The sequence below is a fragment of the Choloepus didactylus genome, chromosome 1, assembly GCF_015220235.1.
Source record: "Choloepus didactylus isolate mChoDid1 chromosome 1, mChoDid1.pri, whole genome shotgun sequence".
Classification (NCBI taxonomy): Eukaryota; Metazoa; Chordata; class Mammalia; order Pilosa; family Megalonychidae; genus Choloepus; species Choloepus didactylus.
In genome coordinates this window covers 142,510,321-142,532,703 of record NC_051307.1, presented here as the reverse complement: position 1 = coordinate 142,532,703, position 22,383 = coordinate 142,510,321, and the positions used below count along the sequence as shown (strand labels likewise).

The window sequence follows — 22,383 nt, the reverse complement described above, 5'->3', positions numbered from 1 at the left end:
CAATATTTATTTTCAGACTCCTGCCTCATTTTCTGCTACCTGTGTACTCATATGTATGTTATGTATAAAAGGGAACAAGTCTCTCCCTCTCCATTCTGCACAACACTGTAACATTTACCTAGTGATGTTCCCCTGCTTAGGAAATAACAATTTCAACCTCTTGATGATGGAAATTAGTCCTAATACTTTTGTCCTGTTCTGAAGGTTCTTGGGCCTTGGTCATCCAGTTCTCGCTCCCATGGCTTCTGAGGTGGTCTCTAGACTCCCTGCATCTTCTAGGGTCCCCTTGTCCCATTTGTGTGTTTTACTTCTGTTTTTCTTTTCCAACTAAAATATTTCCTACTCCAACTAAGCCATGTCCTTCAGTCCCATCAATTAATCCATTCATGCAGTCAGTAAATATTCATCGTGTACACAATTAACATCAGATTCTTACAAGTTAACCCAAGTTAAGTCCTGTTTCCACCCTCGAGTTTGCTCATAGGCTAGCGAGACAACAAGGTGATAGATACTTCCAATACAGTATGAGAAGTTTATAAGCTTCTGAAGGACCCTGCCCTATGTCATAGATATCATCCACAACCTCTAGCACACCTGAACTGTCCCCATAGCTAGAGCTTAAATTGCTGTAATGTTCAGTTGAACTGAAGACTGAGATGGGTAAAATCCTGTCTGAATTTAAAGGAATAGCAAAAGAGATGGAACATTTAAGGAAGGGCAATCATCTCTGAGAAATGTTGTTATTACATGAACTAAACACAAAGAAGCTGGAAAGAGAATGAAAAAGCATTTGTGGTCTGACTTGGGAGAACCTCAAATGAGAGATTCTTAGCCAGAGGCAGACATTCCCAGAAAGCATGGCAGAGGGCAGTCTTTCAAACATTCTTTATGGTTTGGCATCCTTGGCATTTGACACAACAACTGCTGCCCCCCTGACTCATTCCTTGAGGTAAATCTATTCCTGTCTTCATTCTGCCTTACCCCATAATAAAAGATCTTTGATGTACCAATTACTTCCCCCATTGCTGGAAAGATTCAGTTTCTCCTTATCACAAATGCAGCTAAATATTGTGATTTCATTGACCACATTGTTGATTAGAAGGTAAGAAAATATATTTTACATAGTGGTTATGTTATGTTAGAGGTTTTTACTTTCTATGACAATGCAAATGAGTACTAACTTATATAGCAAGACCGTAGAAATAAATGTCACAAGACGCATCTAATTGAAAAGGAAACAACATTCTTCCCTGCATGCCCTTTGTCATGGAAACAGATTTATTTTTTCTGTGAATAGGGACAAATTCCTTGTGAATTCAGATAAAATAACTATTTAAGGACATGCAACAAGGATTTGCCTGAGTCTGTTAAATATAAATAGTATACAAGGTACTCAAAGAAATGATGGTGATACTAATGCTATGGATTATGCTATGCAAATTATTTGGGACAAGTGGAATTTTGTGGATCTAATGGACTTGCAGATTTTTATTTTAGCAGACATTCAACAAAGATGATTTTTGATATATAAGCTGGAGTTCTGAGATAAGCTGGAACAGTAGTTTTCAGAATTAAGTGAAGGTATCAATTTACTCAGGAAATGCTGCCCTTGTAAACAAGCAGAGTAGGTAATGGGTGTGATGTGGTCTGAAGATGAAGGAACCCACATCTCTGGGTTCTACCTTGCTAATAGCATATGCCTTATATCCCACTGCTGGAGGTTTAGCAATTTGAGTATCTCTACTAAGAGGGTGTAGCCAACTGGCCAGAGAAATACTAAATATAATTTGTACTGGTCACTTACATTTTTGTTTGAAGGAAAAAATCTATTGCTGAGAGATTAAAGGGAATATATAACAAACATTAGTCTTTCTATGTACTAGGCATTCCCTTAATCTTTACAAATACCACGTACTACACAGGGCTCGCTGCCACCAGTCTCTAAAATGCCTTTAGGCAAATTAGGAAAGGTTCCTGAATCTGAAAAATAATTCCACAGGCACAAGGCTTGATGAGGGGAGCACAGGCTGGATTTTAGCCGTGCCTCACACTTTTGTGTTGTCCACAGCCTTGCATGATGCTGTGGAAGAAGGTATTATTATCTTAGATGAGCAAACTGAGGTTCAATGGCTAAGTATCTTTCTCAAGGGCAGATAGCAAGTAAGTGGGGCTATCAGGATTAGAACTTTGACCTATTAGATTTCAAATTTGTAATTCATTTCTTCACCTGTAAAATTGGGATAAAATAGTACTTATTTTATAGAGTTGTCATTGTAGGATTAAATCAGATGATGAATAAAGTATTTCACTCTGTACATAGTATGTAATATACACCGTATCATATTATATCATATTACCTTCCATACACATTAGAAGAGGCAAGGTTTAACAGCTGCTTCTGTGACCTTTTCTTTAGTTTAAGAGACATTTGAGGATTTGACCTTTGGTCAATCCTCCCTGCAACATTAACTCAAGGACTTGATTAAGAGTTTACTTATATTATATCCAAGATAAATAACAAACTATCTTAGGACTAAATTCTTGACCAAACACCTATACCTCATGTGGATGCAGAAATGAGTAATCTGTGTTGATCAGAATGGGGGCTCATTAGTTGCAACCCCTGAAAGGAGCCGGGTGAGGACTCACTAGGTATGAATGGTTAGGAGACCATGAAACTGTTTTCTTCCCTAAGTTGAAGTTGGCCTCATATACTCAGCCTGCCTGTCATGACCACACACATAAGTCCCAAATGCAAAACTACCAGGACATCAGAAACTCTGATGAGGAATCATGACACTGTTTCTGAGCTGTTGTTGTTTTTGTTGTTTGTCTCCTGTCCTGTCTTAAAGCCAAATAAACTTAGCACTGGGGAAGCCCACTTGCATTGAGAATTTCCTTGCCAATCTGAACCCAAGACCACTGCTACTCATAAGCAATGTAGGTGTAGAATTAGACTATTGGGCAGCTGAGAAGTCAGGAGAGAGGAACAGAAGGGAATATCTCTGAAGAAAGAAATAAGCCTTAAAGGTAAACTAAGAAATACCCTTGGTTGCAATAAATGGATACAGGCAGGCTAGTGGAAATCCTAATGAGGAACCCCCTTGGTGTCCTCTGATTTGTCACAAGTAGGCATTTTGCTCCACGGTCCCTGTAAGAGGGCCATGCTTGGCTGGATTCCAACAGCCAGTATAGTGCCTTATATTGTACAGTGGTAGAGCAGCATAGGGATATAAAGAAATATTTATTATTACTCTGTGTCAGAAGCTTTCTTTAGTTCAATCTCTTGTAATCACAAACAAAACAAAACAAAACACACACACACACACACACACACACACAAAGCTGGATGAGTGGTATAACCCATTTTATAGGTGAAGGAACTGAAGCTCATTGGCAATAACTAATTCATTCAAAATAGATTAGAGGAAATAGTGGAGTTAATATTAAAGCTTAGGTTGACTGATGCCCAAGTCCTTGCTCTTCCTGCTGTACCACTGTCTCAAAAATATTAATGTTATTAACTTTTGCTGGTGGCTTGTTTTATCAAAGACAGTTATATCCATTTATAAATGACGTTTATTGAGTGCTTACTGTGTGCTAGGCATTGTGCTTTTTCAAATATTGTCTTGCTTAATGTTCACAATACACTTAGGAGGCAGACACCGTTATTGTTTTTCACAGTGGAGGTAACTGTGATCCGAAGAGGTAAATTACCCTGCCCAAGATCACATTCCATTGAGACACACCGCTAAACAGTGACTGAACCACTTATGTTAAAGCATCTAGAGCTCCTGCTGCAATTGGAATATGAATTTCTCTAAGGCAGATCACATATGATATGTGCACACCTCCCCATATGGCATTAAAGATAGTAGGCAATCAGTTAAGGTTTATTGAATGGACCATGAAAGAAAAGCTGCCTGTTCATATCTTTCGCAGGGAGGTACAGCCAAAAACATTGGGCCAATTCACTATTTGTAAGAGAAAAATACTGGAGACAATCCAAATGTCCATCTGTGGAAGACGGATTGAATAAACTTAGTGGATCTACATAATAGAGTACTATGTAGCCTTGTACTATGAGGAATACCTCTCTATATTTCTAGGGAGTTATTGCCAGGATATACTGTTCATTGAAAATTTTTAAAAGCAAGCTACAAAAAAGCATTGATAGTGTGCTACATTTTGGATAAAAAAGGAGGAAATGTACATACGTGTATATATATTATTTATATATACATATAATATATTATTTATATATATATATAAACAAAACCTCACAAAAATGTTACCTATGATGAGGGAGAGAACAGGACAACAGAGGCTAGGGAAGGCATGGAAACTAGACCTCTCTGAATGTACCTTATTTAAGGTTTTGATTTTGGAACAATGCTTATATTTTAAATAATTTGAAAAGTTAAATCAAAACTATTCCATAAAAATAATAGTTAAAAAAACTGAAACTAGTGAATCTAACTGTATATCATGTAGGTGGTAGTGACATGGGGAAGATTTGTTTCAAGGGGCTTTAAGCCATAGTATTTTGACTGCACATTCTAAGGATAAAAAAGAAAACAACAAAGAAATTTTAAAATGCATTCAGTAGGTTTGCTATTACTTGGAATATTTCAATTGTTATTTTGAAACTATAATATATATTAGAATTAAGCAAATAAGTATGTTATGTTAATGTTTTCATGAACCAAGCTATTTTCAGAGGAAGAGGAGAGATAAAAATATAAAACCAGGAAGTTAATTTAAAACATTGGAATCTTTCCTTTGAATTGGCACAAATACCAGCATGAACTTAAGAATGCTGTTTCTTTCTCTAAAAAATGCATATTTTCTACCTTTTTCCACTAAAAAGTACTAGAAGCAATGAATACCAAGAAATAATGAACACTCTTGATGCCCAGACTGTGGTTTTTAAAAAATGTATATTTCCCATTAAAAGGAATCCAGACTGCTGAGTCCAGGTTGGGAGAAGGAAACATATAAGATGAATTTGGAAAATTTTGTTGTGACTGAAAGCAAAGAAACTATGAAAACTGGGATAGTGTCAAAAGGACACGGGAGCAAACTTGAAAGAGCTCACATTGGCCAAAGTTGGGAAAACTCACACATCAAAAAAGAAAAATAACTGCAATGAATTGAACTCATTAAATAAAAACATTTAAAAAATCCAAGAATTTATAATGATATTGAAAGTAAAAACTCAATGATCACTTTCAGAGTATGCTAGAATACCAATTCTTACTCTGAAATTTGATGAGTAAAGTAAAACACAAGCGTTTATCCTGCCTTTCTATGAGGACCAAATTTAAAGCAACAAAATAGTTGATGAGGAAGAAGGAGAAACGATATAGTTTAAAAATTCTATTTGACAATCCTGAGTGCTATAACCATACTAACCAATTCTTCACCTAATGGTTATAGCAGCCATTGATGATCATTGGCTTAATCCACTATTACACACTGGCTGGTGGGAAGGATGAAGACTTTGGAGACTTAGAAATCACCTGAGGCTTGGGGATCAGGTTGAAACAGAAGTATCTCAAACTTTGTAACACGAAGAGTATAAAATAGGCAGCATTATACTGGCCATGTGATGGTTTTGTATCTCATTGATACTGTTCCTATTAGAATACTTTTATTAGATCAGTCCATTTTATAAGATTACTTTCAGTTTAATAAACCTTCAGCTCCTAGGGACCTAGGTGCCAAGAGAGTGGGGGTGTGGGAAGGGAACAATTGTGAATATTAAAAAGAAAAAAAATCCTATCCTTGCATTCTTGGCACTTACAGTCTAATAGGAGAAAAAGACAGAGAAATATGACATAAGGAATAAAAGAAGGAGATGAGCAAACAAAGAATTTTGGATGACTGAAGGGAACATAAGGCTGTGCTGTCAACCTTCAAAGAAAATACTGAACTACTACAAATAGCCACTTTTAAATCCTTAAGCCTCTAATACTGATGTCAAAGTTTGATTTCATTTATAAGTCATCATTTCCTCTTCTAAGCAGTGTATGAAACTCTGAAGTAGGTTGGTGCCTTTGGACCATTAAAATGAATATAACTTTCTATAATGTTACCGTAAATTGAAAAGATAAAGATTCTCTTGCAGGAATTATGTTCTTGCTATGTTGTGTATGTGTATGAATGTTAACATGTCTTTAATGCACTTCAGCACTCTTTGTTAGTAAAATCATATATTGTTCATTTCCAGTTTTACTCCCACATATTCATTCATTTGATAAATAAATTTGAGTGATTGAAATAAATTTCAATCACTGTTCTAGTTACTGCAGATAAAACAGTAGAACGGATAGATAAGATCTTTGCCTTTAGATATTTTGAAATTAAACCAATGAATAAATATGATTATTTAAAATAGAGGATTACCAGGAGGGAAGTTAGGGAGAAGGTGAGTAGCAATAGGATGGTCAGGAAAGGCTACTCTTGGAAAACAAAATTTGAGCTGAGCCCAGAATGTGGAGGCATCTACATGATGAGCTAGGGAGAGAGAGTTCCAGGGAGAAGGCACAGCAAAGTACAAAGGCTCTGAGGACAGAACTAGCTTAGAATATCCAAGGAAAGGAAGAATCTAGCATGTCTGAAGCCAATTGCACAGGGACATGAGGGAACTACCTGAGGTTAGAGAGAAAGTAAAGGCAGTGTTGGTAGGAGACCATGTATCTTGGTTTGCTAGCGCAGTCCCAGTTTGTGCCTGCTATCCCATTGCAATCACTAATAGAGCCCCTTTCATCTCACAAGTGTCCCAGAGTGGAACATAAATGATATGGTCACCCTACTTAAGAGTTTGAATTTATCCCAAGTGCCATGGGGAGCTATGGGATGCTTTTAAGCTAAAGGGAGACAAGATTTACGTACTGAAAGACATTGTAAGGGTTTATGCAAGGCATCAAATGGTTTTCCTTGTTTGTAATACAAACACTGATGACAGATCCCTTAATTCACTAGGCTACCAGAGGTGATTTTCCAGGTATCCTCTCAAGTTTCTTTCTTTTTTTTTTTTTTTTTCTCATATGGCCACATAACCACACAAATCACCAAATAAACATGGACTGGGTGCTGCTATTTTGTCTCATAGAAAATTTATAATATTATAAAAATTTATAATATTTAATTTATAATTAAAAACTTCCTTTTAGCAAATGTTTCCCCTTATTCCCTATATCTGTGGAAGTAAATCAATAGCCCATTCATCTTCAGGGAATACATTAAGCATGCTCTTTGGATAACATGAGCATGTAGTGCTAAAAACATTAGATTAGGAGACAAGCATCCTAAATTCTGGCTGTTTGAATGGAATAATTTGTTTAAACCTGTTAGATCTCAGTTTTGTCAACTGCAGAATGGGAGGAGGGAGGCAATGCTTTTCAGCTCTGCCATTCACAAAGTGCCTTTTGAAGAAAAGAGCAGAGAGAGAAAGAGAGAGATCAAGAGGAGGAGAAGGAGGAGAAGAGAAGTAGAAGAGAGAAGGAAAAGGTTAGGATTTCTGATTGAGGCTAAGGAGTGTATAGTTGCAAACAAACAAAAGTCAATTGGCTTATTTAAGTAGAAATATAATTCATCGTCAAGTGGGCCACATAACCAGATTTGGAGGCTTCATCCAGAAACAGAGGGCTCAACTTAGCACTGTACAACATCAAGCCAAGCAGCACTGTGTAGTGTAGTCACCGATGCCTCCATTTCTTAGTGTAGACCCTGAAGCTCGTCTGCTGTTAATCTTCAGACCAGACACTGACGGGAACTACTGCCACTCTAGCCTGATGGATACTTCTTAGCCTCATCAATTCCCAGTTCAACATCCAGCAAAAAGCATCTGATTGGCAAAGTCTAAGACACATGCCTGTGCCCTGGCTTCAAGGGACACTGAGGAAGCAATTTTTCAAGTTCTTTTATGGGAGGAGTTTTCTATCTCCCACCAATAATCATAAGGTGGAGAATTCCCCACACATAAGAAAAAGATTCAGCCGTTGGGCATCTGAAAAGAATGACACATGTTCACTACAAGAATAATAGACTCTACATAGTGATAAATTAGCTATGTGCTAAAAACCTATTGGAATAATAGAAACAATAATCAAGGGTTAGGTGACTAAAATAACATGCTCCTGAGTTCTGGTAATTTAAAGGGATTGTTTAGTCGGGTGTCAGAGACAGAGAAATAGAGATTAACAATCTCTTTCCGCTTCTCCACAGCAAGACTGCAGAAACCAAAGTAGAGCCCCTTACTTCAAAGCTTTCAAAAAATGCAGCACTCTGCAGAATGGATACAAAAGCATAATCCAACTGTATGCAGTTTACAACAGACTCACCTTAGACACAAAGACACAAATAGGTTGAAAGTGAAAGGATGGAAAAAAAATTTCATGCACATAGTAACCAAAAGAGGCACTGGGATGGCTATACTAATATCAGACAACATAGACTTTAAGTCAAAAAGCAAGGCCTGCTTCTCTCCCATGCTGGCTAAAATTCTACTTTGTTTCTTGTGCTTAGAGAGAAACAGGAAGTACACCACTTCCTTATCATCTGAAGCAGAAATGAGTCCTTTTACCAGGGCTCCACTCCCAGAGAGTGAACTTTGCACTGCCCAAATATGCTTGTGGAGCTATTTGCATCGTAATTGAATAGTTTACAGCAACACAGCTGGGAGACTCAGATCTCACTTCCTTGAAATCCTGCAGTCTGCAGTTCATTTTAGCCAAGCCAAAAGGTGACTTATAGGAGGAAATTAAGCATAACAACAACAAAATTTAAGAATGAACAAAACCAGAGCAACTATCTAATGTGACAATTTAGTCATTGTATTCCCGTTGCTTTCAGAATAATTTCTCTGAACCTAAATTTCAACCTCTTTTAAGATAATTTATAGTCATGGAAACCACACAGTCCCTGAGGTCAGGGAGCCGCAGAGAGACCACATCCTTTGTTTTCGTTTCTCAGCTCCAAGTATCTTAAGCTGCGTATTGTGCCTGGTTCCAAAGCTTACAAATCATCCTGAGTGGCTGGGTTGTGTAAGAATGTTTCAACTGGCATGAAGCCTCCTCTATCAATACAAATGGCTTAACTATTTTCTGATAAACCAAATAATTGTCCTACATAGCTGTCATGAAAACATGTCTGTCTGTGAGCCAGCAGAGGAAGACTTGCAAATGTGTTAAGCTTGAGAATTCCAAGATTGAAAGTTGCAGAGGCTGGTTCCCTCGCTTTAGCACCTTTATGTAAGGAATAGAACAGCATCTAAATATCTAGCATTAAGACTTGATCTTCTCACCTGCCTTCCCTTCCTCTCTAATAATAGATTGGACAGCGCTCTTGGATTAGACGTTTCCTGCTTCCAGCACAGATGTTCTCTCTCAGACATGAATGTGGGCCTCTTCCTCCTTACAGAGCTAAACGTGGTTGCCTGACAACCCTAACTGAATCTCTGGACATGAACTAAACACTGTGAGTCAGCCTCATCTGTCCATTCCCTTCTAGAAAGGAATCATATTTGCAAAGAATCTTTTAAAGACCTATCAAAAGCATAAAATTTGCAGAATTGCTGGCAAATGCCAGCAAGTTAATAGAGGTGTAATATAGTTTGGTTTGTTTTTGTTAGATTTGGTTTCTTTTCTCCAAGATCAGCCTAGACCATTAAGAATTCTCTCTGGAGCTTGAAAATTAATCCTTAAGGGAAATAGGAAACAGATCATTTATAGAGAAAGAGTTCAGATTTGAATTGCCTGAGGTGGGGTGGGGAGGTATGACTTTGTGGATTAAAAGGTTAAAACCTTGAGATGAATTTTTGCACACATAAAACAAACCCTCTCTCAAATGAGAGGTATTGGGCTGAATTTAAGGTCGATGAAGACGCTGAATTTCTTCTTTCTTTACTGTTCTTTGTTAGTTTTGTTCCTTGATTTAGAATTTCCAAAAATTGCTACTTGTTTGGAAATGACCACCTTGACAAATCCAGAGAAGTCATGTATCTGACTATAAAAGAAAGAAATTAATGCCGGAAAACTCGAGTACTATTGGTTTATTCTTGGGAACTTGTTATGATACTTAGGATAAATAAATGAAATTAGAATCTCTACTATTTTCTTCTGGACAAGGGTGGGATAACACATAGGGGAGTGAATTAGCAGAGCAAAAGATAGAGAGAAAGAGAGAAGGTGAGAGAAAAGGAGGAGGAGGAGGAAAAGCTGACAAGCTGGCAGATGTTGAAAATTGTGATTTGTGAGATATTCTATTTCAGAGATATCCTCACCTTTGGAAGGCCAAGTGGGACCAAAGAGAGTGCCAAAAAAGAAGTGGCAGAATTCATTGTGTATCTTGGGCCAAGTCAACACATTAAGGGAGAAAGGCTTTCAGTTTGATCTCCATCTCATTTCTCTTTGCTTCAAAGCAGCTGAGGTGAGGAGGGTTTCAATTTTGTAAAATAAATGGAAGTCAAGGACAGCTTGTAGTAGCCTCCTTTGAAGTCACGTCCTCCTGCTAAAGGTACTCTTGAGTTAGCCATGATGTCTAGTCACCTATTGAACTTATGAGACCAGGAATGGATTTGTGCCTGAAGTCCAAACTATTAAAAATCATGTGTTTGTCTGGAGTATTACATATACTGCAAACAAAGAGAGCACAAGAGTGATCATGGGAGACAGATGGAGTTTCAGTTCTTGGCCTCAGCTTTGTCTTTAACAAACAACTAATCTGCCTGACAGTCCTCATGGTTCTGTTATTTAAATATAGCCATACCATCTTCTAGGAACTCATGTAGCAATTACCAGCATAGACAGAATTCTCCATCCAGTGGAGAAACACTAACAAACTTTCCTAGTTAGTGATTTGTAGATGTAGATATTCAGAATGGAAGCATACAGCCAAATTAGGGCATGTCCTTCCCTGAGTACATAACACAGGCACTGAATTGAAAAACATCCACAAGCAATATGACAGAGAATCTCAGATTTTTGGGAGGGATGTCCTAACCTCTTTTATTCTGCGGTGAGTAAAAACAGTTACAGGGTTTGCTTTGCATGTCACCTTAAAGCAAATTCTTCCATATTGAGATGCACATTTGCTGATTTATGAGCTAAGCTCTTGGGAATACCAAGCACATTCAGAGTCCCATTAATCTCATATTGCATGGTGTAGACCAGAGGTTTCAAAATGAAGGCCTTTGGTAATATTTCTCCTGCCTATGTGTTTTCCTTGACTCACCCAATTTTAAACAAGTTAAGCTACTATTTTAAAATTTGGAGAGTTTACATAAAAATCTGGATTACCAACTTCTCTTGAAAAATTGGATGATGGTAGAAGAACGAGTGGACACATTTCCATGTGACAATAATGGCCTGGGCTGAGAAGCAAGTTGCCCCCATTAGACAGGGCAGGAGCTTTTTAGATGCCGTGATTTTCATCAGTCCCTTCACCTCCCTGATACTGAGGCTGGGTAACAGTTGCCAATCACCATCATACCAGCACAGCCAGTTTTTTTTTTTTTTTTTTTTTTTTTTTTTCCTTATTAGAAATACTTCTGCTGCTCATGTCTCTGTCAATAGCAGGACAACAAATGTCATGCCGTGTCGACATAACCACGTCTCAAGAAAAATGGGAGAGTGTATTTCTTCAGGGAAACTCAAAATAGCTCAACAAGTTTAATATGCAAACCCTCAGCTTTTTTCACTCTTATTTGTATCTGGTCCCTATAGTCATTTGAGTTTTTAGGATTCTGAGACAGGGTTTGTCATAAGTTGTATTTTATCCTTAAAAGTCCAGAGCTCTTTGGAGTTACTACAATCAGATACGTTGTCAGGGTGGTGTAGAATATCATCCGAAGCAGGGGAAAGCCTTACCACGGGGACTTTGAATCGGTTTTCAGTTTCTTCATGTTATTCTTAGTCTCTTGAATCCCAAATTGCAGAAAAGTATATTGCATTTTCATGGAGGTGGGGCTTATGAGTCCAAATAATACAGGCTCCAGAAAGTGAAATTCTTGACTCATATTTAGGGAGTAAACTTGTATTTCTCTATGTCAATAACCTTGTATCTGTGCCCTTAGCATGTGCACTAGGCCCTAGATTAAAGGGGTAGGAAAATGGAATAATGACACAGAATTTTCTGTTTCCACATTAGCAAAGTTTTGGGGGTTAGTTGTTTTGGTAAAGCCAATTTGGTCAAAGCAACTTCTTCCTTCTACATCTTCTCTAAAACCCCCCAATGGTATGATACACAATTTAATTGTTAAAATGAATTTTTTTTTTTTGCAAAAGTTATTCCCTTATCCTATGTCATTGTCCAAATGTTTTCACCATGTTGAAATGACTACATTATATTAGTTATAATTTTACACCCTGAAATACAAATATTTCCCATGAAGTCGTTTCCATTAAAATATAACAGAAAAGGGATTTAAAATAAGATTTATGTTTGTTTCACCCACTAGACAATTAGGTCGGGAGATGTGGAAGGTACTTTCTAGATGCAGAATAATGAAAGACTGAAAAGCATATAATATTCACTTTCTAATTGTTTAAAAATCATGGTATATTAACATATGAGTGATGAGTAACAACACATTTATATGAGAGAGAACATGTACGTTGCAGGATACACATTCATTGTGTGACAGGAGAAACGCCTGTGAATCTGGGTCTGTGCAGTGCTTACAGGCACTCTTTATTCAGCGCTGTCATAAACAGTGAGATTATTTAATTACGGCTCTGCATCTCAAATGCACGCGAACTCACACGGAGTTCTGTTTCTGCAGTGACTTGTACGTACAATGTATCCTTGCTCTCGTGGCTGTCTGCCAGATCAGGGGAGTGAGCGCTGGCCGGTGTCTCTTGTAAAGAGCGCAGAGGGCTCCGCGGAGCTTTCCTCCGCTGAGAGGGCCGCCCAACCTCCTTGCTTACTCTCATTTTCTTCCCATTTTTCTTTTTTGGTGAGTAGTTTTGAAGCTTTATTTCCGATAATGCATGAATGATAGTGCTGTAGGGGTTATAAAAGTACCGAGAAAGAGAATTGTACTGCGTATTAAAATGCAAATTTATATCAAAGGCCAAAATCTTCAGGGATCTGTTCAGTTAAGGGTTTGTTGGCAGGGCACCTAAGAAGGGTTGTGCCGTCTGCGTCCAGCTAAATTTTAACCAGAGCGTTGGGACTGAAACATGGCTGTGCTTTGCTCACCACGTCCTGTGCTCTGGAGTGGGTGCTTCCATTGTGGGGGAGAGCAGCCTTTTTCCTTTGTATGGAGGTACTTCTGGTGCCCAGCCATTTCCTGGGAGGGGCTGCTTTTGCCCAGAGGGATTACTTTTCTTATTCATCTCCCCAGAGCTGGCTTCTCTTTCTAATTTGCACAAAGGCATCCTATAACGTAGAGGTGGGTATAGAGGTGTTCCTAATTGGTGGAAGTCTTTTGTAGGACAACATAGCACACCATCTAGGAGAATGTGGCTAGCAATGACATGAACGTGCATACCTCAAGAAAAAGGAGGTCTGAAGAAATGGTATTGCTTCAGGAAAGGTTTAGGAAACCAGTGATGTGAAACATAATGTTTGGAATACATCTCCATAGGGACCATGTCCAAATGATCACACACAGCCCCGAGTCAGAGAACAACTCCATTTTGTGAATTAAAATCACTGTCTCTCCCTATCCCCTCCACTGTTTCTATTCTCCCCACTTATGTCAACGCTCTACCTCATATAATAGGGTCTATCTGTAACTGGGATGCGTGTCTGGAGAGGTATCCTCCAAATCACATTTTGAAGGATGGAAAGATTGCCTGTTGGATCCTGTGAGTTAAGCAGCCACGTCTACCAAAAGGTAATTTTAAAAAGTAAAGACTGCTCTTTTAGGATTGAAATCATTCCACAAAACATTTTCTGGTAAATGGTAGAAGACAATGAGAAAATACACTCTCCTCCCTGTCAGCACCAATCTAATATTTGGTTTTCCAGAGGGTAAGAGTCCTGGGATTTGGAATCAAGGTTCACATCTATTTTAGAAAGTGTGTGTGTGTGTTTGCGTCCTTATGCATGCTTGTAATTCAGCTTTCACATAAATACTCTCAATGGCTGGAAATATTCATGCAATTCAATTTTAGATGTGGGGTGCTCTAGAAATTAGAATCAGGAGAGAAGGGATTACAGAAGGTCAGGAATGAATGCAGGACCAGGCTTTCCGGGGACACTTGCCCAGCTTCTGGCTATTTGTGCCAGATACTAGTGAGGGTTGTTTGTCCTTCTTGTGAGCTTCCTTGAAGACAAACATTCAGCCAAAAATCAAGGGAAGTTTTCTTCTGAATTGTACAAGTGCTTCTTTGAGAACTATTATAATAGCTAAAGCAGTCCAAGTCCTAAATTGGGTTTAGAGCAGAAAAGTGCTTCTCTGGAACAGCGTGTTCAGAAATGTGTTCTTAATTATAAGACTGACCACCTGCATCTTTAATACTGTCCTGGAGAGGCTGAGTAGGAAGTGGTGGGGTTGGAGAATGATGGCCCTGGAGAGAATGACAAGAGCAAGAGAGGGGCAGACTTCACAGGATCATCATACTTTATAGTCCAAAGAAAGACAGGGAGTAAAAGATCTATATGAACTTGCAAGTGTGTGTGTGCTTGTGTGTGTGTACGAGTGTAAGTGTAGGTATGTGTGTTTGTATGCGATGCGAGGCATGGGTGTGGGTGGGAGTTTTAAGTAATGTAGTTACAAAAGATAGCTTGCTGTAAAAAACATTTTGCAGTCAAATGTGAATGTGGATTTATATTAGCTAATATAAGAATATATTGATCAGTTTATAAAGTGTGATAATATTATTTTGAACATGGAGGAAGAGTCTCCTTTTTAAAGAAGTGTACTATTTTTTTTTTTTTAGTTAAGGATCTTTAGGGATATAATACAATGATGTTTGTAATCTACTCTGAAATATGTCAACATAAAAATAGTAGTCAAAATGGAAGTTAGGATAGAAAAGGATATGTTCAATAAAATAAACGTTAATCATGAAAATATAGATAACTGAAACAAAATTAAATTGTATAACAGCATATAGAAATACAAACCAGAATGAATGATTAAAAATTTTAGTAAAATAGTTTAAATTTTGAATAGAAGAAATTACAGTGAGAAACAGCCAGCCAATGAAGTGCTTAGTGGAGTATAAGATTTTATCGGATAGGATTGGTGTCTTTGCAATCTCTTTTGCACAAAATAGTGCTCAAAAAATGGCAAATTTCTGTGAATGAATAGACGAGGTCATGTGATCTTTACTCCAGCTTTCAACTTCTTTACCTTATAACCAAGTCTGGAAGGAACTTTTCTATATCCTTTCCCATCCTCTTTCACTATCCTTACTATGGCGGGTTTTAGATGAGATTTCAAATCTCTTTACTTCTGAATAGCAAAACCAGTGATGCTGATGAACCCAAAAAGAGCATCCACCTCATGGCTTTGGACAGTAGAAATATGGATGATATTCTATGGGTACCAACTTGATTAGTAAAGACTCTTCTCTGCTTTTGCTCTTTATGCACCTCTGGAAAGCATGTATCATGTGTTAACATGCATCCTGTTAAAAATAATTTTTCTAAGCCTCTTATTTTAATTAAATCCAGCATGTAATGCTTTTTGCCTAAAGAAAAACAGGTGAAAGGTTTTCCTGTAACTGACTAAAATCTCTACTCTTCAGCCATACCACAAATAGTTTAGTCTCTTTTTGTATTCATTCATTCTACAAACATTTACTGAGCACCTAGTAAATGTATAAGCCCTCTATTAGGTTTTGGAGAAAAAAGTAAAGTAGCAGCAGACATGGTAATTGCCTTCATGGGACTTAAATTTGTTTTATAATTTTGCTGCCAAAATGCAAGGTATAATTGGTAACATTCATTTCGGACTTCTTCCCCCACCCCCATATTTTTGGTTAGCATGGATTTCATATTTTCTAAAAATTGGAATGGTTTCTCATTGGTGTTGATTCTTGTTTTCACCCCCCGTTTCTGGCTGGTGGTGAGGGTAGAGGAGCCAAAGTATCATAAGATCAGTTGCTGCTTTTGGGTTTCTGGGCTCTGCTGAGGGTAGAGGTTCTGGGAGTCTCCCAAGGAAGCTGGTCTTTTGTAAGCCTCCCATATCTGACTTTTTGGAAGAAAAAGATTTATTTGGAAGTTTTGGAGAACAAGGGACTAATTCTTCTATTCCAGATGAGTCTAAAGTGTCAGAATTCTGCATAAAAACATATCAATACAGAAAGGATCAACTGCAAAACACTACTTTTCTTTGCAATTATTTAATTTTCAGAAAGTATGATCTTCCCTGAAGCATAACTCCCATCCCTACCCTTATAAGCAAAGGCATGCTGCATTTCAAAAAATTTATAATTGTTCTAATAATTGGACTATTAATTAAATTCCAGTTTAGCCTAAGGTTCACTGTTTGTGTGTTATAGTTCCATGTATTTTTTTTTTTTAAATTTGAATCTGTTACCATATATACAATCTAACATTTCCCGTTAATCATAGTCATATATGTTTTTTAGTGCTGTTAATTATGTTCACAATGTTGTGCTGCCATCATCACCATCCATTACCAAAACATTTCCATCATTTCAAATAGGAATCCTGTATGTTTTACCCTTAACTTCCCATTCCCTATCTGCCACCCTCCATCCCACCACCGCTCATCCCCTGGTAACCTATATTCTAGATTCTGTCGCTATGAGCTTTCTAATTCTAATTGTTTCAAAACAGTGAGATCACACAGTATTTGTTCCTTTGTGTCTGGCTTATTTCAGTCAATATGTTGTCGTCAAGGTTCACCCATGTTGTAGCATGTTTGAGGACTTCATTCCTTTTTATGGCTGAATAATATTCCGTTGTATCTATATACAACATTTTATTTATCCATTCATCAGTTGCTGTACACTTGGCTTGCTTTTATCTTTTGGCTATTGTGAGTAATGCTGCTATGAACATCGGTGTGCAAATATCTGAGTCCTTGCTTCCAATTCTTTGAGGAATATACCTAATAGTGGGATTGCTGGGTCATATGGTAATTCTATCTTAACTTTTTGAGAAACAGCCAAACTATCCTCCACAGTACCATATCATTTTACATTGCCACCAGCAACGAATGAATGTCAAAATATACAATTTTTAAAAAATTAAAACATCTATAGTAATTTTTTTCTCAGCATATCATTATTAAAGAATGTTCTCAAATTACAAAGGCAATATATCACATTACCAATGGTTGGCATGAAGTACTTTTCCTTCAGAACTTTTTCATTATAGGAAAATACATGTTTTTACTCCCTTTAAAATAAATGTGTTAAGGGTACTTAACTAGAGAGACAATCATTTGGTTTTTTGGGAACACTTCCATAATGGAAATATCTAACAATACAGAATCAGTTAAATTTTGGTACATGCATACAGTGGCATGCAATGCAGCAATAAAAATTATGATATATAAAATCCATGTCTTTCCTGGTCAAGGTGATCAATGTTACATTCAGATTTCTTATATATTTACATCAATATATTGTTCATTGAACCACTAAGACATTAGGAGATTCTATAAAATATTCATAATACTGACTACTTTGGAAATTTTAATAAATCTAGTGGACAAGGGAGCATTCTCCTTTACTAACTTAGTTTCTTAGAGCTACCATAAGGAGGTACCATAAACTGGATGGCTTAAAACAGCAGACATTTATTGTCTTGCAATTCTAGAGGCTAGAAGTCTGAAATCTGTAAGAGAGAATCCTTCCTGGCCTCTTCCTAGCTTCTGGTGGTTTGCCAGAAACCCTTGGAGTTCTTTGGCTTGCAGCTGCAGCACTTCAATTTCTAAGTTGTCTCGTGACATTCTCCCCTGTGTCTCTCTGCCCTTGTCCAAGTCCCCCTTCTAATAAGGACACCAGTCATATTGGATTAGAATTTACCCTAATGATATCTTCAAAGACCCTGTCTCCAAATATGGCCACATTCACAGGCTGGGGACTTGGACTTGAACGCGTCTTTATGAAGAACAGAATTCCATCCATGGCACTGACCATGTAGTAAAGTCACCTTGTCAAGAAATGTTAATCAAAAGTGCCAATTGCAAGAGCTTTATTTTCTAACCTGGGTTTAGTTTTCCTGAGAAATATTTGTCAGTATGTTGCTATTATTCTATTACCAATAACTTTAATTAATTTGTTGTAAATACTGACAAAAGAAAATTTCATCACTCATCTCTGTGGGCAGGGAGAAAAGTTTTTATTTAAGTCACACTTTACACATCATTCATATTTAATCTTACATCCTATTCTTTCTCAAACCCTGATTTATATGTCCAGACAACAATTTTAAAGATGGGTCATGAGGCTAGAAGATAATATCAAAGAATTGAAGCTCTTGATTCATTTTTTTTTTTTTTTAACTTTTTCTTCTTTTTCTGTGTGTGTTGAGAGAGAGAGCTGAAAATAGAGACTGAGAGAGTTGGGAGGTGGAGAGAGGATGGCGGTGGGGTTTTGAAAAGAAAGAGAAAAGATGGAGGAAATCAAGATGCCTAAATTAAGAGTAAGGGAAAACACGAGAAACTTTTCCTTTGGGTGTTTGATTGGGCATCCTTGTGACCCTAGATTGTTCTTACTCATATTTTAACTAAAATGATAGCTTGGGAAAGACAAAGCTTCGCATCTTAAACTGAGACTTGATTTGGGTGTTTTTTTTCACTTTTATTTTTTATTCTTGTTCTGGTTCTTTCTGATGTAAGAAAAATGTTCAGAGATAGACTGTGGTGATGAACGCATAACTATGTTATCATACTGTGGACAGTGGATTGTATATCATGGATGATTGTATGGTGTGTGAATGTATTTCAATAAAACTGAATTTAATAAAAAAAAAATTGTTTTTTTTTTTTTTTAGCAATAAGAAAAGTTGATTAGGTTACTGCAGTTTAGCTCTCATACTCAGATAACTCCCTACAGGCAGTCCCCTTTCTCTTGTACTGGGGAGGACTAAGGAATTGACTTACACACTATGGTTCCACTGAGCCGAAATTGAATGTTATTTGGCTTCCCTAAAACCCAACTTGTCCACAAGTCCTTATTTCTGCTCTGTAATGGCAACCAACCTTCACATTGAGGGTAACTCAGTCTCTCCTTGTTTAAAACAGTCTCTTTCAGGTAATTGCTCAATGAAGGGTTTAACCCAGACATTTAAAGTTTAAACTCCCAGTCAGACTTGCTTCCCTCTCAAAGGTTCACACCTCCTTCTCTCTGGGTAAGAAGAGAAGCTTCACACCATCATGGTAGAAGGAAGGGGGACCTCTGTCTGTTGTTCTCTGTTCTCCAGCCTCTCCTGAGGTATTGCTTTCTGCTTGACCTTTGCCCCCAGTGCCTGTGCTATTGGCTTACAACAATCTCTCCTCTTCCCCTAAACCCAGTGAAGGAAAGTTCAGAGAAATGTGAATAATTTAGGGAAAGAAAAAAAAAACCAAACATAAAATTTCTGAACTTTATCTTGCCACAACTCATTTGGGTTTAGTTTTCCTTCCCACAAATATGTGTTTTACAGAGAATAGATGCTTCTATGTTGAGAGGATGAGAGAAACATGACCCTAATATTATCTCCTTTAAATATCCAGCACACAAATGCTGGTATTTCCTTCTATGAATAAATGCAAAAGTACATTTTATTCCCTAATCAAAAAGTTATATAAAGCCTTTAAAATTTGTTTATAATTTACTCTCATCATTACATAAAAATGCATATATAAATCCAGAATGTAAAGAGTTCATTAATTTATTCCTCCAGCAATATTTATCCAGGGTCTAATATATCTCCAGTTACTGGGGAAAATTGTGGTACATTAGACTCTGCCTTTATGGAGTTTACAGAATATTGGCAGAAAAGAGATGTTAAAAGTGCTATTATGATAAAATATGAAGGTTGTTATGATAAGGGAAAAATATGGGCCTGAAAGAGCATTTGCCCAGGGAAGTGAGATTTATTTGAAACAGAAAGGACACGTAAGAATAAATCTTTATAAGCTTAAGAGAAAGCAGCATGTGAGAGGCCTTGAGAATGGAAAGACCATGCTGTAAAATAAACCAACTGTGCTTCATCACAGCTAATGAGTAATCATCATCCAAAATGAGGTTAGAGAGGGGCCAGCACTGGACTGTCAGGAGCATGTTTAAAATTTGGAAATTTATCCCAAGGTCAATGGAAATGTACTTGTTGGTTTTCAGTAGATGTTTATTAAAACCATCAATCTGGCTGGAAAATGTGTTAGACTGTATAGGACCCTGAGTAGATATGGGAGATGAGCAATTTAGTTGACAGCTGGAGACAGAATACAAAAAGAAGAGATTTCAGAGACATTAAAAAGTAAACTCAGCAAGATCTGGTAATGGATTAGATATGGGAGTGATGGAAAGGGAAGAGTCGACAGTGATTCCTCATTTCACCCTTGGGTGGATGGTGCAGTCCTTTAAGAGTATATTTGGGATACAAAGAAGGGGAGAAGTTGGGATGGAAGGGAGAAGAAGAATTCAATTTTGCATATATTTAGTTTGTAGCAAATCTATGTAGTTGTTTCCAAGATACAATTGACCAAAGCAGACTAGACTGCAACAAAAAGGGTCTGAGTTGGAAATGTTTATCGAGTCTAACTAGTTATACTTGATCACTAAAGCACTAGGAGAAAATATGATGGTCTAAGAAGAAAATATAAATCTAGAGGTAGACTAAAATCAAGACCTGAGGAATAATGACATTTAAGAGAAGATAATGGAGGAGGACGCAAAACAAAACAAGTCTGGGAAGGAAAGGACAGAATGGGTAGCAGAAAAGTGGCATGAAGGAAACCAAGGGAAGACAGAGTTTTGTGAAGGAGAGAGTGGTCAAAATTGTCCAATGTTGCTGAGAAGTCAAGTAATAAAACTTTCTAAAAGTGATCATTGACAAATTTGAGAAAAAAACAGTTTTGGTGCAGTGGTAGGGTCAGAACAAACTTTTAGATATAATTAAATTGAAGAAATGGATTGGGTGGAGGAAGGAGTGGGAAAATATACACTAAATGTAGTTACTTATCCCCAAAGCCCCTGTATTCACATTTGTTCACATGGCTTGAAGTGCCTGCAATGAATAAAGAATCAAAACTTGTACCAAAGAGACAATTTTAAAGACAATTCACTTGAGACCCACAACTGAGAGTGCTGAAGTGGGCGAATTTGTAGACACCTTTGCTTGGAGTAGAGCCAGAGAAAAATCTGGGTAAACCTTGGGTTTGTTTTCCCGTTTAGCTTCCCTGCTTGAGAAATCAGTGGCCTCTGAGGGTACTGATTTAAGCTCTGATGAACTATGACTGCTCAAACTTTATGCCAGGAGAATTTGCCAGTTTACTTTACTGCTGGCAGCAGCATCGTTTCAACTGAGATGTCTAGAAAGTTCTGCTTTCTTTGTGGATTTGATGGCAGCCCTTCCGGCACTGCCTGGGACTTCCGTTTCATTGTCATTTTCAGCAAGTGGAATACAATTTTAAGTAGTATACTGTTCCCAAGTAGAAACCAAGCCTGCTTTGAGTTTATCATTGAGGGTAGACTTCTTACTGATAGCCCAGCCGCTTTAAATAATCTCTGAAGCAAAGCTGGTAATAGAATGCATGAATGCACCCTTCAATACAGATGGAACAGAGCTGTCTTGACTATATCATGACAAAAGCAGAATAGGATTGTTTTTAAGCGGTATCCTAATGCCTAATTTATTTTAGAATAATAGCTTTCAATATTGTGTCCAAATCAAAAAATTGTCAAATCTAAATTAACATGAATTCCATAAGGACTTTTTACAAGTGACCTTTTGCACATGTGAAATCTCTGCTTTGTTTTTATATTTTTAACAGCCTTTTCTAATTAGATTACAAACCAACTCTGTTTCTTGGGACCAGCATCACCATCAGGCTGACTCTGAAGAAGTGCAGTCTTTCAGTTAGACACCCACACTTCCTGCTAAATTGCCCTAGTCTGAGAACAATGAGCCAATTCATTGTCCAAGTGTCCTGCCAATGGAGAGAAAACATCGGTCCCAAGCTGAAATCTTCAAATAGGGGAGTCTTTCAATGTTTGTCTAATGCTCCTTTAACTTACCCACAAAAAGAACAGAGACCATTAACCAGCTGAGAGAGTGGATTGGAACAGAAGACAGGAGGAAGAGAAAGCAGAAAAGTGCTGTTTATCTCATTCTCCAAACTAAACTCTAAAGCAAATATTAATCAGAGACAGAAGTATGTCTTGTTCAAACAACACATATGCTGGCTGGCTGTGGGCCTCTTGGCTGTATTTGAATGGAGCTAAGGGAAGTCGCTGGGTGTCA

The 22,383-nt window shown here is 37.5% G+C and overlaps 2 long non-coding RNA genes across 2 annotated transcripts in view; one reads left to right on the top strand and one right to left on the bottom strand.

The window, feature by feature from the left end:
- Nucleotides 1–9,391, bottom strand: part of LOC119527434 — a 94,279-nt gene extending 84,888 nt beyond the window's left edge. Inside the window, exon 1 of the long non-coding RNA XR_005215394.1 lies at nt 9,311–9,391. This is a non-coding gene — a long non-coding RNA (uncharacterized LOC119527434). The remainder of the gene's footprint in view (nt 1–9,310) is intronic.
- A 3,435-nt stretch (nt 9,392–12,826) lies between these two features.
- LOC119539118 overlaps nt 12,827–22,383 on the top strand; it is a 60,489-nt gene continuing 50,932 nt past the window's right edge. The window contains exons 1-2 of the long non-coding RNA XR_005217795.1: nt 12,827–12,961; nt 13,733–13,846. This is a non-coding gene — a long non-coding RNA (uncharacterized LOC119539118). The remainder of the gene's footprint in view (nt 12,962–13,732; nt 13,847–22,383) is intronic.